This window comes from Neoarius graeffei, chromosome 6, assembly GCF_027579695.1.
Source record: "Neoarius graeffei isolate fNeoGra1 chromosome 6, fNeoGra1.pri, whole genome shotgun sequence".
NCBI lineage: Eukaryota > Metazoa > Chordata > Actinopteri > Siluriformes > Ariidae > Neoarius > Neoarius graeffei.
The window spans coordinates 24,794,050-24,807,570 of record NC_083574.1 but is presented as its reverse complement, the minus strand read 5'-3'; the positions used below and the strand labels follow the sequence as shown (position 1 = coordinate 24,807,570).

At 46.3% G+C, this 13,521-nt stretch overlaps 1 protein-coding gene across 2 annotated transcripts in view; it reads left to right on the top strand.

Moving 5' to 3' along the window:
• The window catches only part of LOC132887821 (F-BAR and double SH3 domains protein 2), a 384,178-nt gene that overhangs the window by 177,251 nt on the left and 193,406 nt on the right, over positions 1-13,521 (top strand). The window lies entirely within an intron of this gene.

Sequence of the window (13,521 nt, the reverse complement as noted above, 5' to 3'; positions counted from 1 at the left end):
TTACTCATTTTTGCCGCAATGATGCCTGACAGGGCCTTCCATGTTGTGCAGAGACAGGTAATTGGCCGGTAGTTGGATGGGATGGGTCCCTTCTGGGGGTCCTTCATGATTAGGACTGTCCTGCCTTGGGTTAGCCATTCTGGGTGGGTTCCATCCCTCAGCAGCTGGTTCATCTGTGCTGCTAGGCGTTCATGGAGTGCAGTTAGCTTCTTCAGCCAGTACGTATGGATCATATCGGGGCCTGGTGCTGTCCAGCTCTTCATCTTTGACACTCTTTCTTGGACGTCTGCCATTGAGATGGTTACTGGTTCTTGTTCTGGGAGGTTGCTGTGGTCAGCTCTTAGGTCCACTAACCATTGGGCATCGGTGTTGTGTGATGCCTTTCTTTCCCATATGTCTTTCCAGTATTTTTCCACCTCAGCTCTTGGTGGGTCTGACCGGTTGTTGTTCCCCTGCCATTGAGAGTACACCTTGGCTGGTTCAGTGGAGAACAGCTTGTTTATTCTCCTGGCCTCTCCTTCCTTGATGTATCTCCTCAACCGGGTGGCCAGAGCTGTTAGTCGCTGTTTGGCAGTTTCGAGTGCCTCTGGTATAGAGAGTGAGTTGTACTTCCTGGGCGCCCCTTTATTCACCATGTTCCCTTTCTGTAGTTCAGCTAGCTGGCTAACTTCTCTCCTTGCTGCCTTTATCTTGGCCTCTAATCGTCTCTTCCATGGTGGATACTGTTTGTTATGTCCCGAGCCCACCTTGTGTCCAAGCATCTCCATGATTACTGTTGCTGTACTGTGTATCAGCTTGTTGGTCTCAGTGATGGTTCTTGTGGAGATTGTCTTCAGAGCAGCATTCACATCTACTAGTAGATCTTCTGAAGGTACTTGGCAACTCAGCTTCGGTATTTGTCGGGGGCTCCAGGTTTCCAGTTGGGTCACGATCTTCCTTCTCAGGTCAGCAGCTCTTGTGTTGAGGCTGTTAGCTGTTGGGGCTTGGTACCCAATCTCTGGTTGTGGGGATGATGACATCTCCCCGCTGACCTGTCTTCCTGGCTCCCCCTTGCCGTAGCATCGTTGTTGTATTTCATTAATCTCTAGTTGTGATAGCAGATTTCGATTATGGATGTTGGAACACTGGGCTAATAGCTGTTTCTTTGTTAGCCTTGATTGTGGGTTTCGAAGTATCCAATGGTCCCACATTCTCTGCATGTATCCCCTCTCTCTGGGATTGCTTGTATAGTAGCATTCCAGCAAATCCGTATTTTCTGTCCTCGTCCATCGATGTCTTGTTCCAGTAGCCCATTTCGCCCATACACACTGTATATATATATAAAAAGGTAGAGTCAAAAGTCTCTGTCAGCCAACAACCAGTCTGTCCAAAAGGATCCAGAGGATACCACGGGTCCCAGCAGTGTACGAGATGTAGATAATGTAGAACAGAAAAATTTCACTCTGACCCCCAACTTTTGAACATTATTAAAAATTTATTCTCGACAAACAAGAATAAAAAATATATAAAAAAATATATTGTATTGCGGGAAGTACAAGAAAGATGTTGGCGAATTTTGTATTTCTTTACGGTTACGGAGCTGACAAAAAAATTTGACTGTATAATTTGAATGTAATAACTTTTTCGCTTAGTCAAATTTTTTTGTCAGCTCCGTAACCAGAAAGAAATACAAAATTCGCCAACATCTTTCTTGTACTTCCCACAATACAATATATTTAGCAACTTGCCGTAAATGTAATCTCCAAAATGTTGGCTCTTGTACTACAGAGTTTAAGGTACGTTTTCGTAACCATAAATCTAGTATGAAAAACAACAAAAAAACATGCGAAGTAGCCAAACATTTTAATCAGTCTCTCCATAATTTGAACGATTTTGAATTCATTTGTATAGAAACAATAGTTAACCCCACTCAAGATAGCTTAGACAACGTGCTTCTAAATAGGGACGCGTACTGGATGTCACAATTGTTTACTTTAGCCCTTTATAGGTTAAACAAGCGAAAATAATATAAATCTAAAAATCGCATTCTTTTTAACAATACTTAATTATTAAATTATGTAATTAATATTTTATTTTTGTTTTTGTCCTTTATTTAAAATTTTAAAGAATTCACAACTTTGTGTATATATAAGACCAAGTCCATAGCACTATGTAATTTTTTTAGTTTTTTTATGACACTGAAGAAGGCCGAAACGTTTGTCGAGAATAAATTTTTAATAATGTTCAAAAGTTGGAGGTCAGAGTGACATTTGTGTGTGTATATATATATATATATATACACACACACACACACACACACATACATATATATATATATATATATATATATATATATATATATATATATATATATATAATGTGTGTGTGTGTGTGTATATATATATATATATATATATATATATATATATATATATATATAAAATGGGTCATTCCGTGCCAACTCACCTAAATTTCAGGAACTCCCCCACATCACCGTCTCAGATTTTACTCAAAAAATTCTCTAATCAAGAATCATATGTTTGTACCACACATGCAAAATATTAGCCCCCAATTATGTTGTAGTTTTGGAACTACAGGCCTTTGAAATATTGATGTCAAAACACCACATGTCGAAATTGGCTCTTTCCCCAACTTCAGAGACCCATAACTTTTTATTGCAGCTATCTAGAAAGTTGTGTGTGCAGATTCTTACTGAATGATACCCACTCTTTTCAAATCTGTTGCCAGAAAGCCTCTGAAGGACATACTTTTTGCATAATAGGAAGCCAAAAATGGCATTTTGGCCAAAATCGCTTAAAATTCATTAAAACTCTAAGGGGCCTAGTAGAAATATGAAACTAGTTAGATTTTTTTCCTCATTACATAGTAATTGTAGGGTTGTTATCTGTTCACAGAAACATATTTTGCGATGAAAATTATATTCCTGAATTTTTAAAAATTTTTTTAACATCTTACGTCCTTTCCGAGGGGGCTAAAATAGGGCATTTTTGCCATCTTATTTGGTAATGTGGCTAGGGGTTTAGGATCTTCTAATTTTTTGTGAAGATGCTCTCATATAAGATGTAACTACTCCCTGATTTTTTTTAACAAACGCCCCTTGCTTCATATTTTAATAATTTGTTTTGTACATGGACAGTTTCATCATTTTTCACTTTTTTCCACATTCAGAACTCTGTAACTCTACATTGGAAAATTCCTACTAGCAGCTATTTCAGATTTACATACACTGACATACAAATTTTCATATTTTAGTAGTAGTATGCCCAAGAAATTCATATTTTTCTTTCTATTGGGACCTAAAAACAGCTATTTGGCCAAAAATGACAAAAATGTTGACTTGATATTTTTCAAGTTCTGGAGGGAATGGGCTATTTTCCTCATAAATTAAAGATGTGGTGACTTTTTCTATCCATATATATATATATATATATATATATATATATATATATATATATATATTAGCAATGATATCCTTAGCCCAATTGCACCCACTCAGCTGGAGATGAGAAGGGTTTCTTCTGATGTGGTACCATCATCGGTAGTGGACATAGGACCTGAAACCACACCAGTTTTACAGTCCCAGTTACAGGCCCCAAGCCAAATGTCCCAATCTGCACCAAATATGTACCAGCCGGGCAAATATATTGCCTGTGTTTATGACAGAAAATGGTACATTGGAAATATTGTCACCAGAAATGAAGAAGAAAATGATGTGTATGTCAATTTCATGAGACAAGGACGAGGCAACACATTCTCATGGCCACCACAAAGCAGGAAAGATGAATGTTGGGTGCCTTTGCTTCATGTCCTTTGTGTGGTAGAGGCCCCAAACATAAAAAGTGGGGGACGCCAATACCAACTAACAGAGGATGACTTCAAACTTGTGAACGACTTAAGTTTTAACTTATGTACTACTAGATGACAGTTTATGAGTGTCTTAGCACATCACATGAAACTGTACTGCCTGTGAATGAATTACCCATTATCACGGATGCCCATATTTGACTTTAAATTATGTACAAATCTTGTGATGTTTTTCAACATCATGATCATGGATCATTGAATGTGTTAATATGTAAATAAAACCTCATTGCTAAATGTTTTGTGCTTACACAACCTTGAAGTATATTAAAAATACTACTCCAGAATTTTGTTGTTATTTTTCTATATTTTCCAAGGATATTCAACAAAAATTGCAATTATACCTAAAATTTTCTAATTGCAAAAAATACTATACAATACAGTAAAAGTTGTTCAGGAAATGTGTATGCCTAGATTAGGTTCTTATAAGCCTTAATTTGTGTGCAAAACACCCCTTCATTATTCCCTTGTTTATTAAAAGCTGCCCAGCGTTTTTGTCATTTTTGGCCAAATAGCTGTTTTTAGGTCCCAATAGAAAGAAAAATATGAATTTCTTGGGCATACTACTACTAAAATATGAAAATTTGTGTGTCAGTGTATGTAAATCTGAAATAGCTGCTAGTAGGAATCTTCCAATTTAGAGTTACAGAGTTCTGAATGTGGAAAAAAGTGAAAAATGATGAAACTGTCCATGTACAAAACAAATTATTAAAATATGAAGCAAGGGGCGTTTGTTAAAAAAAATCAGGGAGTAGTTACATCTTATATGAGAGCATCTTCACAAAAAATTAGAAGATCCTAAACCCCTAGCCACATGACCAAATAAGATGGCAAAAATGCCCTATTTTAGCCCCCTCGGAAAGGACGTAAGATGTTAAAAAAAAATTTTTTAATTCAGGAATTGAAATTTCATGGCAAAATATGTTTCTGTGAACAGATAACAACCCTACAATTACTATGTAGTGAGGAAAAAAATCTAACTAGCTTCATATTTCTACTATGCCCCCTAGAGTTTTAATGAATTTTAAGTGATTTTGGCCAAAACGTCATTTTTGGCTTCCCATTATGCAAAACGTATGTCCTTCAGAGGCTTTGTGGCAACAGATTTGAAAAGAGTGGGTATCATTCAGTAAGAATCTGCAAACACAACTGTCTAGATAGCTGCAATAAAAAGTTATGGGTCTCTGAAGTTGGGGAAAGAGCCATTTCGTCATGTGGTATTTTGACATCAAAATTTCAAAGGCCTGTAGTTCCAAAACTACAATGAATTGGGAGCTAATATTTTGCATGTGTGGTACAAACATATGATTCTTGATTATAGAATTTTTTGAGCAAAATCTGAGACGGTGATGTGGGGACCCTTAGGTGAGTTGGCACGGAATGACCCAAATATAAATCGGTCTCCATGAGCATGCACAGGCAAAGCCCAGCTCCACTTGCTGAGCGCATATAGAGCATGCAGAAACAAAGCATACTTTGGGAGTGAGTGGTCCGGAATTTGAATGAAGACTGAAACTCTAATAAAGCAAAAGTTTCATGTTTATTACTTTTGATCTAATTAGAGCTCAAAACAAGGCGTGGAATTCCTGAGATGAATCCCCTCACTTCCTAAACATGAGAGTGAAAGGGAAATGACTTTAGACCAGTGTAACGTTCACTAGATGTGGGTGGAGCACAGAGGACGGCAGGACAGAGACTGAGTTCGCAAAAACTCTTTTATTTTCACTTTTCAGTGGAAATCGGTTTCTCTCTCAGCCACACACGCACGCACACACATTCCGGTTGTCCGGTTGTGGAGAGCTCCTCTGCTCTCACTCTCCCTCCTTAAATAGCCCGGTTTACTGGGGAGAACACACACAAAACATAGATTAATCACACTCAGGTGAAGCGATTCTGCCACTTACCTTCCCCAACTCTGCCCTCCTGTCACAGACCGGTGCTTGACCACGCCCCCGCTGCCACATACCCCCACCGCCCGACTCAGGCCGGGCGCCCGTCCGGCCCGCAGCCGACTCCCCCGCCCCCCCCCCCCCCCCTTGACGGGAGAGGAAGTCCGCCACGACCATCTGCGCCCCCGGCCTGTGGACCACCTTGAAGTTGAAAGGTTGGAGCGCTAGATACCAACGGGTGATCCGCGCGTTGGCATCCTTCATGCGGTGGAGCCACTGGAGGGGCGCGTGGTCCGAACAGAGGGTGAAAGAGCACCCCAGCAGGTAGTAACGGAGGGCGAGGACCGCCCATTTGATCGCCAGACACTCTTTCTCGATGGTGCTGTAGCGCCCCTCACGCACCGACAGCTTCCGGCTGATGTATAATACTGGGCGATCCTCTCCCCCCACCTGCTGGGACAAAACGGCCCCCAGCCCTCTGTCCGACGCATCCGTCTGTAACAAAAAAGGGAGAGAGAAGTCAGGGGAGTGTAAAAGTGGCCCCCCACACAGTGCAGCCTTTACCTCAGAGAAAGCCCGCTGGCACTGCTCCGTCCACTGGACCGGATCTGGCGCCCCCTTTTTAGTGAGGTCAGTCAGCAGGCTGGTGACGTCCGAATAATTAGGTATAAACCTATGATAATAGCCAGCCAGCCCCAGGAACTGTCTCACCCCCTTTTTGGTCTTGGGTCTCGGGCAGGCCGCAATCGCTGCTGTCTTATTAATTTGGGGACGCACCTGCCCGTTACCCAAGTGGAAGCCCAGATACCGTACTTCCACCCGCCCAATCGCACACTTCTTCGGGTTGGCAGTGAGCCCCGCCCGCCTCAGCGACCTAAGGACGGCCCTCAGGTGTTGCAGGTGCCGCTGCCAGTCATTACTATAAATGATGTCATCCAAGTAAGCGGCCGCATAGGTGGCATGGGGCCGGAGGATCCGGTCCATCAGCCGCTGAAACGTAGCGGGCGCCCCAAACAGCCCAAACGGAAGTGTGACGAACTGGTGTAAGCCGAACGGTGTGGAGAAGGCCGTTTTTTCCTGGGATAATGGAGTCAGGGGGATCTGCCAATATCCCTTCGTCAAATCCAGTGTCGAGTAAAAGCGAGCCGTGCCTAGTCGATCGAGCAGCTCATCAATACGAGGCATTGGGTACGCGTCGAATTTAGACACCGCGTTGACTTTTCTATAGTCCACACAGAACCGGACCGAGCCGTCGGCCTTGGGAACCAAGACCACCGGGCTGCTCCAGTCACTGTGGGACTCCTCGACGATGCCCATTTCGAGCATGGCCTGAAGTTCTTCTTGAACCACCTTTTTTTTGTGTTCGGGTAATCTATAAGGACGGCTACGCACTACCACCCCCGGGGGCGTCTCTATGTGGTGTTCTATGAGGTTGGTGCGACCGGGCAGGGGCGAGAACACATCCGAAAACTCGGCCTGCAACTGGGCGACCTCCGTGAGTTGGGTCGGGGAGAGGTGGTCTCCACAGGGGACCGGAGAGGTGCGAGATGCCAATGACCCTTTTTGGACCTCCGGCCCCAGCTCCGCCTTCTCCGGAACTACCGACACCAACGCCACGGGGACCTCCTCATTCCAGAGCTTCAGCAGATTGAGGTGGTAGATCTGTAGCGCCCCCTCCCTGTCCGTTCGCCTAACCTCATAGTCGACGTCCCCGACTCGCCGTGTGACCTCAAAGGGCCCTTACCACTTGGCGATTAATTTGGAGCTCGACGTGGGCAACAGGACGAGTACCTTATCTCCCGGAGTGAACTCTCTAAGGCGCGTGCCCTTGTTGTACAGGCAGGTTTGCCGTTCCTGGGCCTGCCGCAAATTCTCCTGAGTTAAGTGGGTGAGCGTGTGGAGTTTTGCGTGCAGATCCATAACGTATTGAATTTCATTTTTGCTCTGCGAAGGTCCCTCCTCCCAATTTTCCCGCAGTACATCTAAGATGCCACGTGGCTTACGCCCATACAATAATTCAAACGGGGAGAACCCCGTGGAGGCTTGGAGGACCTCTCGCACTGCAAACAACAAGGGTTCGAGCCACTTATCCCAGTTACGTGCGTCCTCACTTACGAATTTTTTGATAATATTCTTGAGGGTGCGGTTGAACCGTTCGACTAAACCGTCCGTCTGTGGGTGATACACGCTGGTGCGGATCGGCTTAATACCCAGTAGCCCATACAGTTCGGCCAGTGTTTGTGACATAAACGAGGTGCCTTGGTCAGTCAGAATCTCTTTCGGGATTCCGACCCGGGAGATGACGTGGAAGAGGGCCTCTGCAATACTACGTGCGGAGATATTGCGAAGAGGCACCGCTTCCGGGTATCGCGTTGCATAGTCCACCAGAACCAATATAAAGCGGTACCCTCGTGTTGACCGATCTAATGGCCCGACGAGATCCATCCCAATTCTTTCGAACGGGGTCTCGATTAATGGTAGGGGGCGCAAGGGCGCTTTTGGAATGGCCGCTGGATTTACTAACTGGCATTCGCGGCACGCCGTACACCACTTACGGACGTCGCTGCGAATCCCCGGCCAATAGAATCGGGCCATTATCTGGGCGAGTGTTTTATCCTGCCCGAGGTGTCCCGCCATGGGATTAAAGTGAGCCGCCTGGAATACCAGTTCCCGGCGGCTCTTTGGAATTAACAACTGGGTGACACGCTCCTTCGTCTGAGTGTCCTGCGTCACTCGGTACAACCTATCCTTTAAAATGGAAAAATAGGGGAAGGTCGGGGTGGCGTTTGGCTGGAGCGTTTGACCATCGATTACTCTCACTTGGTCAAACGCGTGTCGCAGAGTTTCGTCTCGCGATTGTTCCAGTGGGAAATCCGCGAGGGATTCCCCAATAGAAAGAGGAGGGGCCGGGGGCTCCTCACTCTGTCGCGGAGATGACGTAGACGGCTCTGCGACCGCAGCTCCAGCCAAAACGACACCGGGACCTCCCCCTGCTAACCGGCAGGACCCACTCTTTACTAGGTGTGCCATCAACCCCCGGAATCCCGGCCAATCAGTCCCCAAGATCAAAGAGTGGGTAAGGCGAGGATTAACCGCCGCCTTTACTATGGATTTGTCCCCTCTGAAATGTATGTGGAGCGACACCAACGGGTAGCAGTGAACATCCCCATGCACACACAACACCTTCACCCCTTGTGCTCCCCCCAATGCCTCGTCTTGCACCAGGCTTTAGCGGATCAAGGTCTGGTTGCAACCCGAATAATCCACCAATGCCTGATATGTCGCCCCTTGTACACTTATCGGTATGCGATACGCTCCGGCCTGATCGAGGGCAGCCTCTGGCGCGTCGGGGATCCGCACCACCGCCCCCACCTCCATCGCGACACACTGTTGCTGCAGGTGGCCCGGTTCCCCGCAGCACCAGCAAACCGGCCCGGGCCTCCCCTCTGCAGCTGTGGTTTGGGGGTCACTCACCTGAGGGGGGGGAGAGACAGACACAGAAGGGAGAAACGGGAGGGCACCACGGGTGCGGCAGGCCGGCTGGGGTGGAGCCGGCCCCCGCCTCCGTGGTGGGGGGATGGGGCGAGGACGGGACACGGGAGGAGGGGGAAGAGAGAGAGAGAGAAGAGGAGAGAGAAGATGATGACATCCGTTGTCCTGCCGCCGGGACAGCCGCCAGATGATCCTCCGTCAGTCCTACGGCCTGATCCAGCGACGCCGGGCGGTGGCACTGGACCCACTCCGCGGTTCCGGCGGGTAGGCGGGCGATGAACTGTTCCAGCGCCACCTGGTCGATGATCCCCTCGGCGTCGCGATCTTCGGCCCTCAGCCACCGCCAGCAGGCGTCCCGGAGCTGCTGGCCGAACGCGAACGGGCTGCCGACTTCCTCCATTCGCAGCGCGCGGAAGCGCTGGTGCTGCTGCTCCGGCGTGCGCCCCACGCGCTGGAGGACAGCCCGGCGAAGGTCGGCGTAGGCCAGCTGGTGGTTGGCGGGGAGCTGTAGTGCGGCTAACTGCGCCTCTCCCGTCAGGAGGGGGAGGAGGCGCGCCGCGCGCTGCTCCATCGGCCACCCCGAGGCTTCGGCGACCTGTTCGAACAACGCGATGAATGCCTCGGGGTCGTCCTGCGGGCCCATCTTAGTCAAGGTGATGGGAGATGGGCCCGCGGCCGGGGCGCTGGTGGACCCCGCCGACGTGAGGAGGCGCCGGAACGCCTCTCGGTCTTCCTGTTGAGCCAGCACCAGGGCTTCGAAGCGCTGCTCCTGCTCCTTCCGGAGCGTGACGAGTGCCTGGTGCTGGCTCTGCTGAGCCGTGACGAGGGCGTGGATCAAGTCCGCGAACGGGGAGGATTCCATGGGGCTGCAGGACAGGTGCTCCACGATCCCGGGTTTCGGCACCACTGTAACGTTCACTAGATGTGGGTGGAGCACAGAGGACGGCAGGACAGAGACTGAGTTCACAAAAACTTTTATTTTCACTTTTCAGTGGAAATCGGTTTCTCTCTCAGCCACACGCACGCACACACATTCCGGTTGTCCGGTTGTGGAGAGCTCCTCTGCTCTCGCTCTCCCTCCTTAAATAGCCCGGTTTACTGGGGAGAACACACACAAAACATAGATTAATCACACTCAGGTGAAGCGATTCTGCCACTTACCTTCCCCAACTCCGTCCTCCTGTCACAGACCAGCGCTTGACCACGCCCCCGCTGCCACAACCAGGTTTTAGTATAACAGCCAGACAGTGTTATTGAGCTACCAATTACACACAGTAAGGGGTGTAAACATTGATTGTTATTGGTGCATCCACGTTGATAGCAATGATATAGCTGCACTTCTGCTGTGTTTTGGGCAAAAGATGGGAAGCAATAGCAAATAAATTTGTCAAGTCCTAAACATCAAAAATAATGGAGAAACCTGCCACTGCAATTATCAACTTATCTTTCATGGAGCAGTTTGAATGGAACCAATATTTACATGACGAGGATTCTTTAGAGCAGAGTATTTCTAAATTCAGGTTGGTTGCCACAGAACCGCATCATAGCTCATTACCATAAAGTTGCCTGGACTTCAGCTTTATTCTCCCGCCCTTCTGCCCAAGACATGCCACCAACGATCTCACCTCCAAGAGACAGTGGCTCACAGAAAATTAATGACTTTTGGACTTTTTTTATGCTCTCGCTGCATTTAGTGTGAATGTAGGGTAAGACACTCAGAGCAAGGTGCTGTCTGCCCTCTTCCACATACATGAGCTCAGAGATGTGCACGATTGGTTGGCGTCAAACTAATTGACAGGAAATAGCGAGTGTGCCATCCCTCCTATCCAGGGAACATGGGCAGTTTTGCTACATACACTCCTGACCACAGATGGCTCTGGCATCATCGGATTTCGAACTTGTGGTCTCCCAACAATGGTTGCAAACTTGGGAGCTTGCTCCTTTTTATGTTGTGCTTAGTGTTGATCATGTATTTGGATGCATGTTGCATCATTTTGGATTCTTTTACATTTGTTCAATAGAAAACGTGATGCTTGTTGCCTAGAAGTAATAAGTGAAGGTTGGTGGACTTTTATAATTGTGAAGATATTTGGTCATTTATCTGATGAACATCTTTATAGTTCCATTTACTGACCACTTCTATACATTTCTAATATATGTGAATGAGAAAACATGGACACAACTACTGATGTTTATTAAAATACAGTCCATTTATGCGAGCTTAAAACACATTCCTCTCTGTCTGCTGTGTATGTACTTAAGTGTTAGTGATGGTTATCAGGGTGGGTGGGTGCCTGGCTCTAGTATGGACGAGAACACAGTGACTCACAAATATGTAATTGGATGATGTCAATCTGTCTCCTTTTGTTAAGGTCATGAATCGCACTCAGTCATCTTCGAGTGTTTGAGTAGAGGAATGAAAATGAATGGGCAGTGAAGTGAAGAGAAAGTGAGAGAATTTAAAATGTATAAAGATAGTGGATCAGAGGAAAGCAAGGGCTAAGTGTAAAGGAAATAGTGTGAGCTGATGGGACAAAGTATGTGTCTAAATGTGTACTAATCCAGTATTCTGAAAATAAACAGAAAGACAAGATTGAATACCTATAATCATAGAAAGACTGGAATATGCTCTTGCTGCACCACAAGCAAGATCACCCTGTATACTGAATTAGTACTGAATCAGAATCACTTTATTGACCAAGGCATTTGCAAAGACTAGGAATTAATAGAACTGGTGTGCAACAGGGCAAATGCAAACAGTACAATAATGCACCAATGTAGATCGTGCAGTATTTCGTGGAATCACATTGTCGCAAAAAAAAAGAAAAGAAAAAAAGTAAAGTGTGTAGTGCAGTTACACAGGTGAGACAGAATGGTCTGTTCAGAGCTGTTCAGAAGCTTTGTGTGTCATGCTGCTTTTGTTTGAACTGCTCTGAAGAATTTTCTAGATCTTAATCGCTCAAGTAGGCAGTGGCCAGGATGGGAAGGGTCTATAATGATCTTCCCTGCATGCTTCCTTGTTCAGTACTCCAACAGGCCTTGGTTGGAAGGTAGCAGCCTACACCCGATAATTAGGGCCCGAGCCCTATGGGCGAAGGCCCTATTGTTCTTGTAAGAGTTCACTATTATTATTAGGGCCCGAGCCCTATGGGCGAAGGCCCTATTGTTCTTGTAAGAGTTCACTATTTAGGGCCCGAGCCCTATAGGGCGAAGGCCCTATTGTTCTTGTAAGAGTTCACTATTATTAGGGCCCGAGCCCTATGGGCGAAGGCCCTATTGTTCTTGTAAGAGTTCACTATTATTATTCTTCCGTCTTCTTCTTCTTCTTCTTCTTCCGTCTTCTTCTTCTTCTTTATTTTTCTCCGCTGTTGGGCCATTTTCGGGGCGCTTGCCATGGGCGAAAACGCACGAAATTTGGCACCAGTTCCGAGAATTGCCACCGCTACTCAGAACCAAAAGCCCAAACTTGGCCGGGGCTCAGGGCCTCTATAGCGCCCCCTAAGTCGTTGTGATTTTGGCCTCCCGCATTACGGTGCCTGGTTGCCATATAGTTTGTAGTACTGGCATGCCATTTGGTAGGCATATGTATCTCACTAAGCCGGACAAAAATGTAATGCCAATGCATTAGCCACGCCCAACAGGAAGTGAGGTAATTTCACTTATGTGCGAAATGCATGGCCACGAAGACGGCGCAACTCCTCCTAGACCGTTCATAGGAATGTCACCAAAATTGATAGACATCATCTACAGACATGGCTGACAAAAGTTACTAAATACGTTTCACGTAGGATCAACCGTTCAGAAGTTATGCGTCAATCAATTTTCACTTCAAAATTTTACATGCTTAAAAATTCATATCAAATCTTCTAATTGCTCAAAACTGCTCATACTTCACACGCAGATCACTCATGGGGCTTCTGACATGTTACCCAATTTCTGTCACATTTCGCCACTGGGGGCGCTATTTTTGGGCAAAAATTCCAATCTTTCCTCAAATTTGGTCAAAATTCACGGCCACCCTCTTACTACCTCCCATGTCATGTACACCACGTTTTGGAAATTTTCGTCCATGGGGGGCGCTGTTTTTGGCCGACGCAATTGCACCAAAACGGGTTTTTGGTTAATAATTCCATTATGCTTTCCCTTCACACCACTACCTTGTGAAAGTACGTTGCTGTTGTAGACACTTATTTTTCCAACTCATAATCGCTCATGTACAGCATAGCGCCACCTTCTGACATGGGAAAAACCAAAAAATTTATTCTTCAAAAATCTATAT